Raw genomic sequence first — 18,979 nt, forward strand, 5'->3', positions numbered from 1 at the left:
CGAAAGCTTGTGTCTACATCTATTACTATACTTCTTTGGAAACGTTGACCTTTGACCATTCTTTGTATAACGCCCTGATATGACCTTGATATGTTCGCTTGATTGGGTACGTTATAGCATCCATTTCATTGAGGTGTTAGGCCCGGTGTTAGGACTTGGTCAGTAGATAATACTCCAGGGATACAATAGTTTAACATGGTGTGTGAGCATGGTGAAAGACTCATTATTGATTAGGCGCGGACATATTAAAGGCACAGGTCCTTTGCGTGTATAGCAGAAAATTATAATAGAATGTGTGAATAGAATGTTTGGAATTTTGCAACTAAAATACTAACTGCATTCTGCATTATGTATTTATTTATTTATTTAGGCCTATGCCTATTTATTTATTTATTTACTGACTTATTTATTTATTTTATTTATTTGGTATATTAGTTAGTAGGCCTAGTTAGTAATATTCCATGATAGGCCTACGTCGGTTTATTATTGATTGTTGATAACTTGACAACTTGATTGATTGATCGATTGATAGTCATTTCACATTATATTCCTAGTTTATAGGCCAATTTGAATAGCACCGTACATTAGATAAATAGACCTATCAGTATTGATTTATTCTATTCAGCAATATCAAGGATTACTATCAAACTTCTCATAGCTAATTGTCAGTTGGCTCAGTGGTAACGCAGTAGGTTTTACAACACGGAGGTTCGATTCCCACCTCTGCCTATTTTTTGCAAGGCTGAGAAAAAAATGAAATTTCTGGACTGCAAACTTATTTGGCGCGCGATCTGAGCTGGTCCTTTTCTGGTGGCTGTGTCTGTTACAGGCACACTCCCTCTGCATCCAAACCAGGTTCACGCTCATTGCATCTCCCTTAATAATGAAGCCAATTCTATATACATCAAACAACCTTGAATACACACATATAAACTGTCAGTAGGGGACAGCTTCAATACCATGTCATTACAGGTGATATTCATTGAAATACAACTGGGGTATCAATGGAAAGCTTAGATCATGTACTATATATACAGAGTGAATACACTTGAACGTAAATAGAAAAGTAGACATCAGAATCAAAAGATTTAAAATGTAGTGCATAGCCAATTTTATTGTGCATCACGTACGAACATTTTATTTGATTCGGGTGACTGGTTGCGAAGAAATGATCGATCACATAATGCGCGCATCAATGCAGTTCAATCCAAGTTTGATCACAGGCACTTTTTTCATACTCGCTCACCGGTTCCTATAGTTTGTGTATTCCATTAAATTTAGTCCACATTATCTACTTTAGAATCCGTCGGTGTTATGGTATTCATGCTTTCACTGAAGATGAATAACAGTTTGTTCTAGAAAACTTTGATTTCTGCAATTGGAAGCTTTCCAACTTCAATTTTTTCCAAGGAACATTTGAGCCAAGAATGACAATGATCAAGTGCTTACAATTTACGTGTGATTTTTGATACCATGCGATATTAATGTTGAAGTTTTAAAAAGATTTAAACTTTGCATTACAATTTCTACGAAATATTTCACAAACTTTAATGTGTGAGAGAAATTTTTAAGCCAGTCGGAATTCTTTGTGCAATAATTCTTTATGCAACATTTATATCAACATTAACGAAAAAAGATATTTACAAGTATCGAGCATCATCTTACATGCAAGCGTTCATTTTCAATACCGTGCAGGTTTTCAAATTTGAAAAAAATCTAATTAAATGCTTTGCAAGAAACATATTGTTTAAAAAGAACGAGAAGGATTTCACAGAACAAAACACGAAGCCCATTGACAATTAACACTACAGAGCGCTGAATTGTGTATAATGATCTTTATTTCAAACTTGGAATGATGTGAATTGACACATGCGTTATGTAATCGCTCATTTCCTCGTAATCAGTCAACCGATTCCAGTAAAATTGACGTATACGATGCAGAATAAGATGGACTACACACTGATGTTTAGATATTTGGATTTTGATGTCGACTTAGGGGCAAATTTATTCGCCCGGTAATTGTTTTTATCTGGGACACCCTGTATGATTTTTTTAAATTCAAAATCAAAAAAATAAACAAGACGGAAACATGGACCTCCTCCTTACGACCTTGAAAAATATCCACAACGGAGCACAAATTTAGGAGCAGAATTCCTACTTTTTTATGTTCACGGAGGTAAATGACCCCACCAGAAATCACAAAAAGTAAGAATGGTAGACAAATATTCTGCATGATGTTTGACAACTTTGACTTCGTCCGGCAAGATTTTGAAGGAAAAAACGAGCCTTCCTGAACGTTGGCGCAATACAGTTGAAGTAAAGAAGAGAACAAAAAATAACTTGCACCACATTTAAATTATCCCAGTCCATCAATATACCGTAAAACCTCGTCTACAAGCATATATAGTCAGTGTTTTTGATACTACGCAACAAGCGTAAATATATCGATACAATAGATTGGTCTTACAATAATACTTGTTTGTATATGATTGGATTTATTATTTATTTGCTCAAACTCCATAATGGCGCCCGGAAAATTTAGCTTTCATCAGAAGCACTCTATATGTTTGTAGACGAGGTTTTACGGTACATTTACAAAATGTTAAATCAGCTGAACTCTGATATTGTCTACCTGTATCGCAGTGCAACTCATCTGTGCCATCTTTACAAACTTTGTGGCCATCGCATACCATCTTCGTATCCAACCTGACCCTTCCCATCTGACAAGAAAAGTCAGGAAAAGCATCTGCAAAAAAATTAGCAAGAATTGTTACCCATATTTACGTACTTTCTTTATAATAATTTTAAAGACTTTAGACCAAAACATCTTTTCCAACTTTGTAAGTCCACGGCAATATACATCATTTTGCAATGGCGACATTCAAATTTAAGCTACTTTCACTATTCACTCGTTGCTCTTCACTAATGGATCCATAATATCTACTTCGTTTAGTGGCCGAATATAAACACATCCCAAATAGAAAGTACCCAGTTTGATTTTGGTCCATAATTCAAAGATGGGTTCTTAAATTAAGACCTACCAAAAGTATGTTACAGATAAATTTATTCCGCACAGTTTGATACCTCATTTTTTTGTCCAATTCGATACAGAATTGATGACACAATTACCTTTAAAATGCACCTACGCAGGATATTAAAGTTGCAGTAATGCCTATTGATGTGGTTTTCCTGCTTCTCAAGATTTTTCATAAAGGTACACAATAACAGAGACGGACTAAGATTTCCCTTCATGCGTTTTATTAAATACAGATACCCTTTTACTCCTTCCTCAATATTTTACCCTTCACAGTCACAGTCAATATCTGGTATATATGTCCTCCTGCTGCATTAATGACTGCCATACTTCTGCGGCGCATGCTCTCAGTGAGACGTCTGATGCGCCCTTGATTTATCAGTGCCAAATTAATAGGATTTACTACAAGTTTTAAAATTGAGGTGATTGCATTCAAATGTCATTGTGTCATCAATTCTGCATCGATTGGGACAAATGAGGTATTAAACTGTGCGGAATAATCTTATCTGTGTCATGTCTTGATTTAACACCCCCTCTTTGACTTATGGACCAAAACTAAACTGGATACTTTCTTTTTGGGATGAGTTTATATAGTACCTTTGCTCTAACTCCCAAGTTGCGTAATTTATGAACTCACTACTGCACTAAACTCATATATTTATAGCAGCTTACTGCATACTTATCCAAGATCATCCACGGAAATATTTTTACATTGGTAACAAAAACCCTTCTTCTATGAAGAGCTCAATCCCTTACATACATTTGGTCATGTGAGCATAAATAAATCTTATTGAATTATTATTGAAACCAGGATGGGTCTGTTCCAGAAACAGCACTACACACAACAAATATTGAATGATTACTTCAAAGGGAGTGTGTACATCTCTCAAGATTTGCAATTTGGAACTTATTTTAGAATTGGTCTACATGTATATCATGAAAGTGATATAATACCTTGCGTAACTCGTGCAATTTCAATCCAAATACCATCTACAATCGGTTGAACGGGGAAAAGCAAGTTAACATTTTCGTCAATATATTGCTCATCGTCATTCAGGTCAGGTGTAGTTTTAAACCATATCCAGATTTGTGACACATTCAGGAATATATTTCGGTTATAAGAAAATTCCACATCTCGACTAGCTATTTCTGCCAGATAGGATTGTTTTGAAAAGCTGGATCCACTGCCGAATATTAACGACATACCAAACGTAATGCTGAATTTCACTGGAGATACCAGAAACGCCCCGTTATCTAACAAGTCTATAGATGTTATTATCCACTTTGCATCTGCTATCGTTGTCCTAGGAAATTGGTGCGTAGTCAAATTGTGCGTAGTTCCCATTGGTACTGTCAAGAGTTCTATGTCGCCATAAGCTGAATTAAATGTAGCCAAGGTTAGAACATCGTGACATCACACAGGTCGCGGGTTCGAATCCCGGCCGGGCCATACCAAATGCTTTAAAAATGGTACCTACTGCCTTCTTGCCAGGCGTTCGGCATTGAACAGTTGAAAGAATGGAGTAGGGAAAGTTAAACACATGGCTACCAGTGTACTAACCCCCTGCTGTAGCTTTTCTGCTTGCAGACATGTGGCCTAGGGTTATGAAACGGAGATAGGCGCCGCCCAATGTGCCGAAAGGCTTGGGAAGGATTTAACTTTTTAACTTTATTGGTCGCCACTATTAACAGACCAATGCCGGTTATTGTCGCACATATTATACGGAATAAATTGTACTAATTTTAATGCATTTGTCATGTTGATTACAAATGTGGTTATGAAATTGTACATTTCGGAATTTGTTTGAATAACAAAAAATATTGTCTCAAGCAGTCGATATCCGCGTGGAGGGAGTTAAGTCACGGCCGGATATTTTCGTTTTCTGATTGTTAATACAGAATGCTTCTTGACTTACCGCAATTCTTTTCATCGGATTCGTCTAAACAATTGTTAAAGCTATCACACACTTGATGAGGATATAAACATACAGTTCCTTTTACAACAATTTCACACTGGAAATCTTCCCCACAGATTTCTACCATAAACGAAACAAATAATAATACTAATACTAATACTAATACTAATACTAATACTAATACTAATACTAATACTAATACTAATACTAATACTACTACTGCTACTACTACTACTAATAATAATAATAATAATAATAATAATAATAATAATAATAATAATAATAATAATAATAATAATAATAATAATAATAATAATAATAAATAATAATAATAATAATAATAATAATAATAATAATATTTTTGCCTTGGATTAGATTTAATTTTCTAGATAAATGGCGCATTATAAAAGCGTATTTATTATTATTATTAGCATGTTCACAATCTCCATTTTGTTGCATTGAATTGTGTTTGGTGAATGACTCGGTAAATAACATCGGCAGGAAATGTATTATGTTATATCCTCATCTAAATATTTGTCCTTGTCAAATTTGACAATTTTATATTAAAAAATTAGTATATCGTTTATAATTATATAGAGTGGATGTTTTGGCGTTAAAGTCCCTATCGATACGCCTTCAAATCCAGACCGACAAGGTTTTTTTTATTATATAATAGCCTAATTGCGTCCGATGATGTTGATGCAGGATATTTCGTGATATCTTGTGTAGCCTAATCGATAGAGCGTCGGACCATGAATCTGTTTTGAACCTGGTGTGTTCGAGTCTATGTGTGTGTGTGTGTAAATTTCTTTCTTTCTTTCTTTTCTTTCTTTCTTTCTTTCTTTCTTTCTTTCTTTCTTTCTTTCTTTTTTTTTCTTCCTTTCTTTCTTTCTTTCTTTCTGTCTGTCTTTCTTTGTCTTTCTTTCTTTCTTTCTTTCTGTCTTTCTTTCTTTCTTTCTTTCTCTTTCTTTCTTTCTTTCTTTCCTTCTTTCTTTCTTTTTTCTATCTTTTTTTCTATCTTTCTTTCTTTGTTTCTTTCTTTCTTTCTTTCTTTCTTTCTTTCTTTCTTTCTTTCTTTCTTTCTTTCTTTCTTTCTTTCTTTTCTTTCTTTCTTTTTCTTTCTTTCTTTCTTTCTTTCTTTCTTTCTTTATGACTTTTCACGAACTTTGATTGCAACAAATGTAAACAACGACTTTGCCAGCGAAGTTACATACTTTTACTATGTAAACAGGATCATTCGCTTGAGTAATGATCCACGATCGAAACGATCACCACACAAAGTATACGACACTCGAAGGCATACCAAAATAGCGTTATCCGGTAAGAGAATTACGGAACCAGATTATTTCGTAAAACAACTTAATGACAGACCTTGATTGGGCACTGTCGTATACTATAAAGCACCCATATTAATACCGAATGGTTTAGGACATGGTCACTGCATAATCCTACAGGGAGCACATTAGTTTGACAAGGGAGTCACAGACCCATTATTGATTAGCCGCGGATATTAAAAGCACAGCTCATTTGCGTGTACAGCAGAAATTATAATAGAATGTTTGTAATTTTGAAACAAAAATACTAAATGCATTCTGCAGAATGTGTTCTGACTAATATGTTAAACATAGTTATGTCTTTTGTTAATTAATTAATTTTTAATTTGTTTAGTTGTTTATTTATTTATTTATTTATTTATTATTTTTTATTTGAATATTTTCAAATTTTGTAGATTAGTAAGTATAGTAATATTCATCGGTTAATTTATCCATTGATTGTTGGTTACTTGATTACTTGATTGATTGATCGATTAATAGCCATTTTACAGTACATTAGATACATCGACAGTATTCATTTATTCTATTAAGCAATATCAAGAATTTCGCTCGCACTTCTCACAGCTAATAGTTAGTTGGCGTGGTGGTAATACACTGTGTTTCACAACTGGGAGGTCCCGGGTTTGGGAACATTTGCAATTTCTGAACTGCTAAGTTATTTGACGCGCGATATGCGGTAGTCCTTTTCTGATGGCTGTGCATATTATAGACACCGGGATAGACACCATCCCTCTGGAATCCAAACCACGTTCCTACCCTCTTAGCACCCCGTAAAGAAACATTTAAAGGCTCGACAATGCAAGCCGCACAATACCTTCCACCATTGCTTTTCTTTGAATGGTTAACAAGAACCCGTTGTCAATTGTCTCATGCTGGAATATGCCATAGCGGTTCGATGCAATTACAAACGTTATCCACATGCTCTCACTGCTACCATCAATACCAATGCCAATTGCTTTTGGATAATCACCACGTATAGGTGTCCCTTTTTGACCAGTAATAGCGTAAACAGCCTCGGGTGTTGGAAATGACCCATAACCAACTGCTATGGTGTCCTCGTATGATATGTTAGTTACTATTGGATGTACAATAAACATGCCGCCATCGTTTGACGAAATTATTCGATAGCACATAGGAAAACTAACATCATTTAAGTCATTGATAGAATAAACATTGGGGAAGTTTGGTGATGACATGGACATGTTATCTTCTTCGCCAATTGTTAATGACTCATATGAACTGCAGATATCTACGCGTAAAGCTAGGTAAGATAAGACAAACACACTTTTGTTAGTGGCACAGGCTTGACTTTTTGAGCTTTGTGCTGATTTGGAATAGGGGACGTTTTAAGTGACCATTCCCTAAATAAACCAATATCATTAACTACAATTGTATTATGGTTCAAAAAGCATGATCAATATCGTGTGCAATATGAAGCTCATACGACAAAAAATTAAATTTAGATGCATTGTTGGTGTTCGGCTTAGACAATTAGGGAAATTAATGTTCGCAAACTCCGACATACTAAATGCCAATCGTCAGCCCCACCCATTCAATGCTAGTAAGTTTAATTAACCTCCCCAACATTGATTCAGGGGGAGGGAAGGGGAAAGGAGAGGGGGTGTGTGTACCTCTCATCAAAAATATTTATACTAATTTGACTGAACTATTAGAGCGGCAATGAGGAGTTCTAACATATTGTCGAGGTGTGCTAATTATTTTATTATTTTATTATTGTCTGTGCCAAAAGCAAAATATGCCATCATTTTACCTGATATTTTAGGGTGCGAATATTGTTCACATTTTCAACACGGTACACCATACACAAATAAAGGATAGGCCAATATACGCAGTGCGTCATGGGAAAATGTCGACATCCAAAGCCCGCACAATACGAATACAAGTCAGGAACATAGTGTCATTGTGAGTTTATATCTTAATGATATTTCACGCAAATGCACTAAAACAGCAATTTACAATTCGCCGTTGAAGTAATTATGTAACAGGATTAATTACCATAGCGATAGGTTAACACTTTTTAAGATTGTATTGCCCTCCATTACATCAATTATTCTATGCAGTGGGTGCAGGGGGCACTGGCAGTTTAAAAAATGAAGAGAAAACCGGGAAGGCAAATGAAAAGAATAGGGGCAATGAGCTCGTTTTCTAAAAAACATCATCCCAATCATGGGCACCCCGTTGTCACATTTTAGCTCGCTTCGTAGCCATCAACAGGTGTTTTGGGGATTTGATCAGGTACCTGTTTTGCCCGGCGTACCTGTTTTGCACGGCGCAGTGTGTTTTAGTAGGGTTAGGGTTAGTGTTAGGGGTAGGTGTAGGGTTAGTGTTTGGATTAGGGTTAGGTTTAGGGTTAGGGTCAGGGTTATTCATTGGTAATATACTAGTAATAGTAATAGTAATAGTAATAGTAATAGTAACTTGTAATAGTATACCGTGTACGCGCGCTTTATTCCGTTGCTGGTTCGAACCCGGTCGATCCTTGGTAGAATTTTAAATCTAACTTTATTAAGTAAGAGTAAATAATAGTAGCCTAATAGAAGCATTTCGTAAGGTGTGAAGAGGCACACTTCGTAGCGCTTGTTAGGTATCCGTCGGATATCGTGAAAGTGTGACAAGAGGTTGTCATGGGCCAGCCAAAAAGTAGTGTAACATACAAAAATGTTTATCCCAATAGAGACCTTTTCACCCGGAGTATGGGCCAAACTAGTATGAAATACAAAATGTGTGTTTGCTACGTGAGCACACCGTGCCAATAAAGCCTTATTTAAGCCAAAAGACTTAACAGTACACATCTTCTCTCTAAGACGTGGTAAATGTATAATACCATCCGATAATACCGGGTCAAAATGATGCAAACGGGGAATGTTTTTCGTCTTTTCCCCAGAAATTTTAAGTTCCCCCAAACAAACAAACAAACAAACAAACAAACACAAAAACACAAAAACAAAACAAGGTGGCTGGAACGGCGATGTCGATATAGGATGTCAAAAATTGAACTGTTAACATGGTTAAGAGCAAGAACTGGGATGCAGAATAATTGTAAATCAGGCTTGCAAAATACACGTTACCTTTGGTACGAATGTTTAGATGAAGAAGACCAAAGACACACATCAATATCTGGTCATTCATGGCTAGTGTCAAGAAACCGAATGCTAATCTATACAGAACATAAATGAACACAGACAATTGTTCAACTTGTAAATATGTTTAAATATTTCCTCATTCTAAATATCTGCGTAGGCGCTTCGTAAACGGGTTCGTAACTCGCTTTACTTCTCAACAAAGGATTATGTCCTGAACCAGCGCGAATCACCTTATTATATTATTTTGAAACTAATAGAAATGTATATTCTTGTGATAGTTATATAGGTCTATAATATTTAATAAATGTGACACGACCTGGTTCATGGGGGCCAAAGGAGGCATTTTTGAAAATTGAGTTACTGTAATTATTACATTATACATACAATAGGCTATCATTTACTGAAAACAGCAAAGGTCTAGCATACTTGGTTCTAAAGTTATGACGTTTTTTGATGTCTATTTTCTTATGTATTTTATTGTTTTTTACTCCACATCTTTACCTTTATCTCAGTTTCAAATTTGCCGCCTTTGGCCCCCATGGACCAGATCGTGTCACAAATGTTCAATTATTAAAGTAAATATTTGTCAATTTCATATTTCCATTCTACACTGCAAAGCGTAATGAAACAGCAATGCTTTATTTTCTTTCCCTCTTTCGCAACCCCTTTATCCCTTTCCACACCTAATTCCCCTTCCCCTCCCTTCTCCAAATGTGACACGAACTGGTCCATGGGGGCCAAAGGCGGCAAATTTGAAACTGAGATAAAGGTAATAATATGGAGTAAAAAACAATGACATAAGAAAATAGGCATCAAAAAACGTCATAACTTTAGAACCAAGTATGCTAGACCTTTGGTGTTTTCAGTAAATGATAGCCTATTGTATGTATAATATAAATTACAGTAGCTCAATTTTCAAAAATGCCTCCTTTGGCCCCCATGGATCAGATCGTGTCACAAATTCAAATTCGGCAGCATACAACATGGGGAGGGTTAAGAAGGAGGACAAATGTACCATGTGGGAGCCATCCTCCCCTTCACTGCTGCCAGAGTGGAGGTAAAACAGATGAAACTAGATGCCACAGTAATGTGTTTTACCAAACACGAATATCTATGCCCGTGACCACACCTAACCCCCTTCCCCTATTCACAAACGAAAACTTGGTGAGCACCATGTGAAAGCACTTGTTTTAAGCTTTCATTATTTTGATATACATGTAATGTTCATAACACTGGACTGGCCCACACTCTCTATAATACCCTACCAAGCCTTCACACCCTTTTATACCCCCATCAGACCATCACTCTCTCTAAAACACCATCAGACTGGACCACACTCTCTCTTATACCTCATCAGACCCTCACTCTCTCTTATACTCCACCAGACCATCACTCTCTCTGAAACACCACAAGACTGGACCACACTCTCTCTAATACCCCACCAGACCCTCACTCTCTCTTATACTCCATCAGACACTCACTCGCTCTAAAACATCACCAGACTGACCCATACTCTCTCTAATACCCCACCAAGCCTTCACTCTCTCTTATACTCCACTATACACACACTCTCTCTAAAACACCACCAGACTGGACCACACTCTCTCTAATAACCCACCAGACCCTCACTCACTCTCTCTTATACTCCACCAGACACTCGTTCTAAAACACCACCAGACTGGCACGCACACTCTCTAATACCCTACCAAGCATTCACTCTCTCTAATACCCCATCAGACCCTCACTCTCTCTAAAACACCACCAGACTGGACCACACTCTCTCTAATATCCCACCCCTTAACCAACCACACCCCTTGTCCCATCATGACAACAGGTGGTCCAAAATCAAAAATCAAAATGCCTACACATTCCCTTTTAAGGGAGTTTTTGTCAAGTGATGAGTTTCCTTGACGTACGATTCAGAACTTTATCATTGCAAACACAGGTAGCTAACAAAATACTACATATTGCGCTACACTGTGTTAATATGTCGTACCTAGTTTGCTTTTTGAAGCCTTTAGACTTTGACCTCTGGGGATGCGGCTAACATAGAATACATCTAGGGTCATGGGTCATCATAGTACCAAGTATGAACCCGGAGGGCGCTGTAGTTCCTGAGCTAGAGCTGTTTGAAATTTTACACATATTGCCCCCTGTAGCCCATGACCTTTGACCTCTGGGTCGGGGGTACCCTAGGAAATTTGTAGGGGTCATGGGCAATCATTATACCAAGTATGGGCCCCAAGGCTACTTTAGTTCTTGAGGAGTGCAAAGAAGTGGTCGTAAGGAGAAGAAGGCGAAGACGAAGGAGAAGACTAAACACAACAAATACAATATCTATGCCCCGTTGCACGGGCATAGATAATGATAAAACAGAGTAAACGCCTACCTGCAATAATTATTCTCAACATATCAACACAGTCGTTTGTCAAGGTTTTACTCCTTCATGGCAAAGATGCCCCGTTGCACGGGCATAGATAATGATAAAACAGAGTAAACGCCTACCTGCAATAATTATTCTGAACATATCAACACAGTCGTTTGTCAAGGTTTTACTCCTTCATGGCAAAGATGTATGAGCGTTGTCTTGAACCTCAGACCTGCGAAGACGAATCTAATAACTTTGTTGAACAAGTCTCAAGACTAGGCTGCTTTTTGAATGAGGTTGTAGTATATGCCACCTAGAATTGTTGTAATGAAACTGAACAATCATTCTGAGTGCAGCATGTTTTAATATAATATTTCAAATAATACCATATTTTCTGACTTGTGATAAAAATAAACTACGAGTGGGTAATCACTTATATTCTAGTACGTTCATCGACTTGGAAATAAATCACATTGTGTTTTTATGGTTTTCGTATAAGAGTTCCTTCATTTTTCTCTCATACGCTGACGTCATGTTTTCTATGTTGGCTTCTTCTAATAGCTTAAAATTAAAGAACCGTTGTACATTAATAATATAAATTGCAATACAAACTTTTTAATGCAAGAATATGCTCAAAAGTATGTAAAAGGATTCATGTTTGGCCCAAATACCCAAAATCACTAACGCGTACCTCTAAATGTCAAGAGGTCATAGGTCAAAAGTCATGGGTCATAGAAAACTGTTGTGATTGACTCTTTGATTATCGCAAATTAATATGCTTTTCATGTCATAGATCATTTGCATACAACATTTTCGCCCCAAAATCAAATGGAGTGATAATTATGTTCATAAATATTAATTAAGGGTGGTCTTAACCTTGGAATTGTGGAAACTTTCGGGCCTCTTAAATGCTAAATTAAAAAATGCTAAAAGTATAGGCCTATATACTTATCATTTGACACATCTCTCTCGACGTACAAAATTATGTGCTGGCATACTGTTATGTTTGCAGTAGTTACTTTCTGCAAGTATTCAGAAGTCGCGAATAATACAAAGTTAATTACTTATAGCATGTGTGAATATTCACTCGGTGTTTATTTATATCACATGGGACAAAACATCGTGGTATTGGAAATGATTAGAGTATAGCATTCGGTTTATTTTCGATACCTTCTCTGGATGTATATTACAAACAAAATAAGCGCACTCTAAAAATAGTGTAGTCGATCTGAAATGATGCATGATTCTTATGAAATGTACAGTAAGCCAAATAATTATGGTACCAGTTGTGTTCACCCACATACCCTAAATAACGACAAGTATGTCAAAATTAAAACAAGCAGCCAATACCTACACTATTTAGCTCTGATGTAAGACCTTATTTGTTGAAATTGGTTGAGAAATAAAGAAATGGTTACCTAAAACTTACGGAAGAAAGGAAATCAAAAGTGACCCTTTTGTGTTCTAATCAATGAAAGCACGATTCTGGCAGGTATTAAAGTGTTAACCAATGGAAGCACGGCGCCAGTTCTCTTGTTCACGAACGCTTGGTGTACAAATCAGTAGGGCGTGCAATGGAGCAAACTGCAACTTTTAAATCGGCATCTTGGGTTTTTGGATCGCCATGTCTTTATTTCTAGAACAATTTCAACAAATGGGGTCTTAAATTTGAGCTAAAAGTTTATCTATTGGCTGCTTTGTTTTCCAATCATGCCATATCTGTCTTTGTTTAGGATATACAGGGGGTGAACATAACTGGTACCCTTGAGTTTTTGGCTTACTGCATTTACCCAAGCTTACTTGCATATACTTGAACCTGAACCCAGACCTATGGGAAACGGTATCTGAGGAACTGAAAGTTCTTGATATACAATGTGGTCCCAATATCAATTTATTTCTTTTAGTTGATAAGTATGTTTAATGTTGTTGTTGCATATGCTGAAAAACATCCTTCTGAGGAAAGGAATAGACCTACATTACAAATATGGCGCTAGTTTGAAGTCAAAAAAGAAAAAAGAAAAAAAAAAGAGAAACTTTCAAATTCAGTTTGTGCACACTTAACATGGGATGCGTCATTATGCAATTTCACACTTTGGGGTAATCAAAATGGATTAAAAAAAAATCCAAAAAACAAACATTAGTATTATAAGTGTTTGAGATATACAAGCAAACATCTTAGCTTCATAAAATATATAATTCCGGACTCAAAGAAGACATTGTGAATATTATCAGCTTGGAAGAATTTTTTAATGTTTAACTTTAATTTTGATATAATTCTGCATACTATTATAGCTACATTGTGGTGTGTTTCCAGTTCAGAGAATTATGTAATTAGAAAGATCCGTAAGGGGGTTCCTTTTACTTAAAGTGCGAAACAAAAACAAACCAAAAATAAATAATAAAAGCAAAAATAAACCAAAAGCACCTTTTTAAATAATATTCACGCGGATAGGGTTTTATTAAGCCTAACAAACGTTTATTACAATTTTCCAAATTATCTTGCAAAAAACAAAACAAAAAACAAACAAAACGATAGCACATAGCTTCTAGTCGAACCTTACTGTTTTTTCTTTTTTTTTGTGTTTGTTTTGTTTTTGGGGTTTTTTTTTTGGTTTTTTTGGGTTTTTTTGTGTTGTTTCTTTCTGTTTTTTTCTCTTTCATGATTTCTTTCTTTCTTTCTTTCTTTCTTTCCTTCTTTCTTTCTTTCTTTCTTTCTTTCTTTCTTTCTTTCTTTCTTTCTTTCTTTCTTTTTTTTTTTTTTTTTCTTTCTTCTTTTATTCATTCTTTCATTTTTTCTTTCTTTTTAACAATACTGAAAAATAATGATAAAGCGTCATCAAATGAAACCTCGCAATCATCTGAGACACTGCCTGGCACAAAACATTACCAATTGTTATGACCTTTGGCCATTTAAATGAATTATGCAATATGTGTCAATATTTATCGAGTCACATGGTCACTGCTTAAAGAGGACACCCATTCAATACCTGTTTGGTCTCACTCTCCATTGATAGATGTTGTTATTTATTGTACTACGTCAGAAAATACCTCAAATTACGCACAAGTGCATGCATGATCAATCTGCGAACATAAAACACGTCCTTGGATCAACTAAGAAAGCACAATTTTGAGCATGTTGAGTAGTTTTTTTCCATTATATTTTACAGTTTAAACGCGATGATATAGTTCAGTTGTTGTCGTTTTTTGGCCTCTGTGTACAAACATCGTGTATTTCATCGAGTGTTTTCCATTGGAAATTTACTGCAATTGACGAAAATGTTGATGTGGATGCTGTGAAACTGAGCTAAAAAGGGTATGTTTCTTTTAGTAGGCCTAAATAGGCCTACATGTATTTCAGTAGTCTTGAGCCCGGGATCATGAGCTACTACAGTAGGCCTAGGCATATTTTTTACTGTTTGTAGTATAATTTTTATCATCTTATCTGCACTGATGACTGACAGTTCATTTATAATATATAGACTTCTGTTAGATTCATCCGGTTTTACATCAAAGGATATTAAGGACATTAAGGGGGTACTACACCCCTGGCCAATTTTGTGCCCGTTTTTGCATTTTTCTCAAAAATTATAGCGCATTTATAGCTGCACTGAAAATCAGCAACAAGGCAAGTAGTTATTGATTTATTGATCAAATATTGGTTTTCCCTCATTTTTGACTGTAATGTTGTCTGTGTTGAAATAAAATTTCCAGTGCAGTAGTTGTAGTCCTTGCCCTATAATACACCAATTGGTCAGTGGTGTAGTACACTTAACATGATTAAAGCAACAAAATATATTGGGTATACATGATACAATCTTGAGGAATAGGTCTACAAATCTACCTCCATTCACTTAGAGACTTAAACAGTATGTAGGCCCTATCATCATAATTCTGCTTTCTATTTGGGTGTGTGTGAGTAGGCCTACCATTGCAAAAACAGCAGAGCAATGTTCATTTAAAAAAATAAACACATGAACAAGTAAATGACCAAGAATAAGACCGCGTAGGGAATTGTGAATTTATTAAGACCAGATAGAAAGTGTACCAAATACGAAAATGATAATCGGCTATTCCAGAAAATTAGTGGAGTAACTTTTCAATAAAAGAAATGTCTTGATTTCCAAGTTTGCTGAAAACGACTGAAATTCCAGGACTGATTAATACAGATATATACTATAGCATGATTCCGATTGATGCAAAATAACATACAAATTTATATGAAATGATCAGAGTGTTATTTTGACACGAGTTGTCCGATCGACGAGTATTGTTCATTTGTAAAATTCCGTAACTTTTACATGCTCTTATTTTGTAGGCTGTAACATACCGATAATGTCGTGCACACCAGATAGATCGGAGATTCAATGGTCGAGTGAGTGTGTCTTTCTGCGGGATCTTCCTGGAAAGTTGGATTTTCCGCTGTTGATTAAAATCAAAAGCGGCTGGAGAGGAGACTCTGATATAGAAGTGTTTGGAGTAGAAGAGGTACGTTACGGGCGCACTATTTGATTTCCATGGGGGAGGGGGGGAGACGTGGCATGGGAGTTTTTGTTTTGTTTTGTTTTTTAACTTCGCCCATTAGTCAGATAACAAAAAACTTCGCCCCCAAAAAACAAAAACAAATGGCCATCTATGGAACTAATATAAAATTAAGGGTTATGTAGTTTTCATCAGTAGGGGCCTATATGATGACTTTTGTTGTTTTTGTTTTTTTGGTGGGGTCAAAAAAAAAAAATTATGTATCGTAAACAAGCAACTTTTGTGCATCCGTAAACGCATGACTACCATGTAGCCTATGGTATTGGATTCAGGGAACTAGAATTGACCCACAACATTTACCGAAGTTTCTTCAAGTGCAAAATAATTATGCTATCGATCGTTTTTGTTAGGCATGTTAGGGGAGACAAAAAAAAACGGATTACGTTTTAACAAACTAGCCCAAGACGTGCAACAGCTTACTTGTTAGTGATGGAAAATCGGAAATTGTTTCTGATAGCATCCAACCCTGTGTGTTTTATGTAAAGCACCGGAACTGTTTTTTCTTCCATGTAGTATCAAACCATTCGAGCTATATTACGTTGACCAAAACACGAAATGTTTATCGATATACCAATTATGACCCGTCATGTTATATATATCTTTTTAATATTGGGTAGGATGGGGTGCATGTGGAAACACACCCCACCCCTGCATACACTGTAAAAACAACGGATAACACTTAAAGGAGTATTTCGTGATCCTAGCATCCTCTTTTTACACACTTAAAAATAAGTAGTCAAAAATGACCCTAAAGTAGTCATTTTTGACCCCATGGCAGGGTCAACTATGCACCAAACCCATTGAAGTCATTTTTGACCCGGAGATGAAGTCAAATGATTTGACCCAAATTGTAGTTAAAAATGACTACATTTAGGGTCAAAAATGATTTGACCCCTAACAGAATCATTTGAAAAATAACCCTTTTAGTGTCAAAAATGACTATATCCGGGGGTCATAATTAGAAAATTACCCCTAAAGTAGTTGAAATGACTACATTTGGGGGTCCCGGTTTGAAAATGACCCCGGAACGTGGGTCAAAAAATGACTATATTGGGGGTCATTTAAATATGACCCTTTTAGGGGTCAATTTAATATGATGTCAACAACTGAAAATGACCCCTATGGTGGTCAAATTTGACTTCATCCGGGTTATTTCAAATTGACCCCCTAAATTAGTCAACATTTTGACTACCTATTTTTAAGTGTGTATGACATTTTTCAGTACATATCCACAAAAAAAAAGCATATTCCAAAAATTTCAGTTGATTCCGATTTTGCGTTCGCGAGTTATGCATGATTATGTGTATTACACTGCTCCATAGACAATGCGTTGTAATTTCGTTCTGCTGCACCAGAACGAAATGCAAATTACGCGATAGCTTTGCAAGAATGAATCTGCAAGAAATATTTTGTACATAAACATCATGTAGCCAGAGTATTCCAGTGATATAAAAATCTTTTTGAGAAAAGTGGGGGGATGAGGCTGTGGATCACGAAATGCCCTTTTAATAAACACTAAAATACGTTTATTTTTGTATTTTACACGTAAAAGTATAGGAGCCGTTCCAAAGACCTATGATTAACACTGTAACACGCTTATAGAGGTATTTGTAATAAAATATAAGTTATAATTATACACTCCCAACACCTTTTATATTACCGATTTAAAACTGTTTAAGTGTTACTCAATAAATCCTTCTATAAACGTGTTATATAGTGTTAATCGTATGCAACGGCTCCTATTTCCGTGTAGGATTATAAACGCGTTTGAGTATTAACGTTTTAGTGTTTTAGTTTTAGTGTTAGCGTTTTAGCGTTTAACACTTAAAAGTGTTATCCGTTGTTTTTACATTCTCTTCACTTTTCTGACTGTCAAAATCGGTTAGAGTTAGGGTAACATAAACTGTAATTTTAAATGTAATTCTTCGCTTATTTTTTATCTAGGTTTACCGACTCCACTGTGAAGATTTTCAGCGACGAGTCATAGCTGTTGATGAGTCTGCTAATCATTGGAGCTTTCCTCTTCACATGTCAACTAAATTTTTGACTCAAGAAAAAGAAGGTATATCGAGATGAAGGCCGTGTAACTGCATGTATCCTGGGGGGGGGCATGTATAGACCTATAATATCCCTGCACCTGATCACCGTTACCCGTTATGGCGATCAACTTAATACATATCAGCGCTGATCCTTAACCCATCACTAATCTAATCTAAAACATTGTAGTAGCCATACAAGATATCTAAAAATAGACACTCTGTTCTTTAATAGACTGTGAACGTAACACACATTTAATGCCAAATATAGAGAGTATTGAGATTGTCTATGCACAGCGACGATAATGATACCGTACTTCAAAAGACAGAATTGCCAGCACCCTGCGTATTATCACGTTATGCTACCTATATAAATGAAGTACATCCTTTATTACGAGACAATGATTCTAAATCTATGCATCTAATTTTAAATTGTAATTGCAAAAAAGAGACACATTCTGTGCAAATTGTGATACCTTATTTGTCTGGATAGCTCGAAATTCGTAACAACAGTGACTGCATGAATAGAAAAGATGGATATTGAAAAATAGCTAAGTCATTGTACCATTACATTGTCTACATGAGTGGTCAAATGACCCGCGTTGACGGGTGACGAGAAGGCACTCAAGCAACAAAAACAACAGTTTC

Source organism: Amphiura filiformis, chromosome 10 (genome assembly GCF_039555335.1).
Source record: "Amphiura filiformis chromosome 10, Afil_fr2py, whole genome shotgun sequence".
Taxonomy (NCBI): Eukaryota; Metazoa; Echinodermata; class Ophiuroidea; order Amphilepidida; family Amphiuridae; genus Amphiura; species Amphiura filiformis.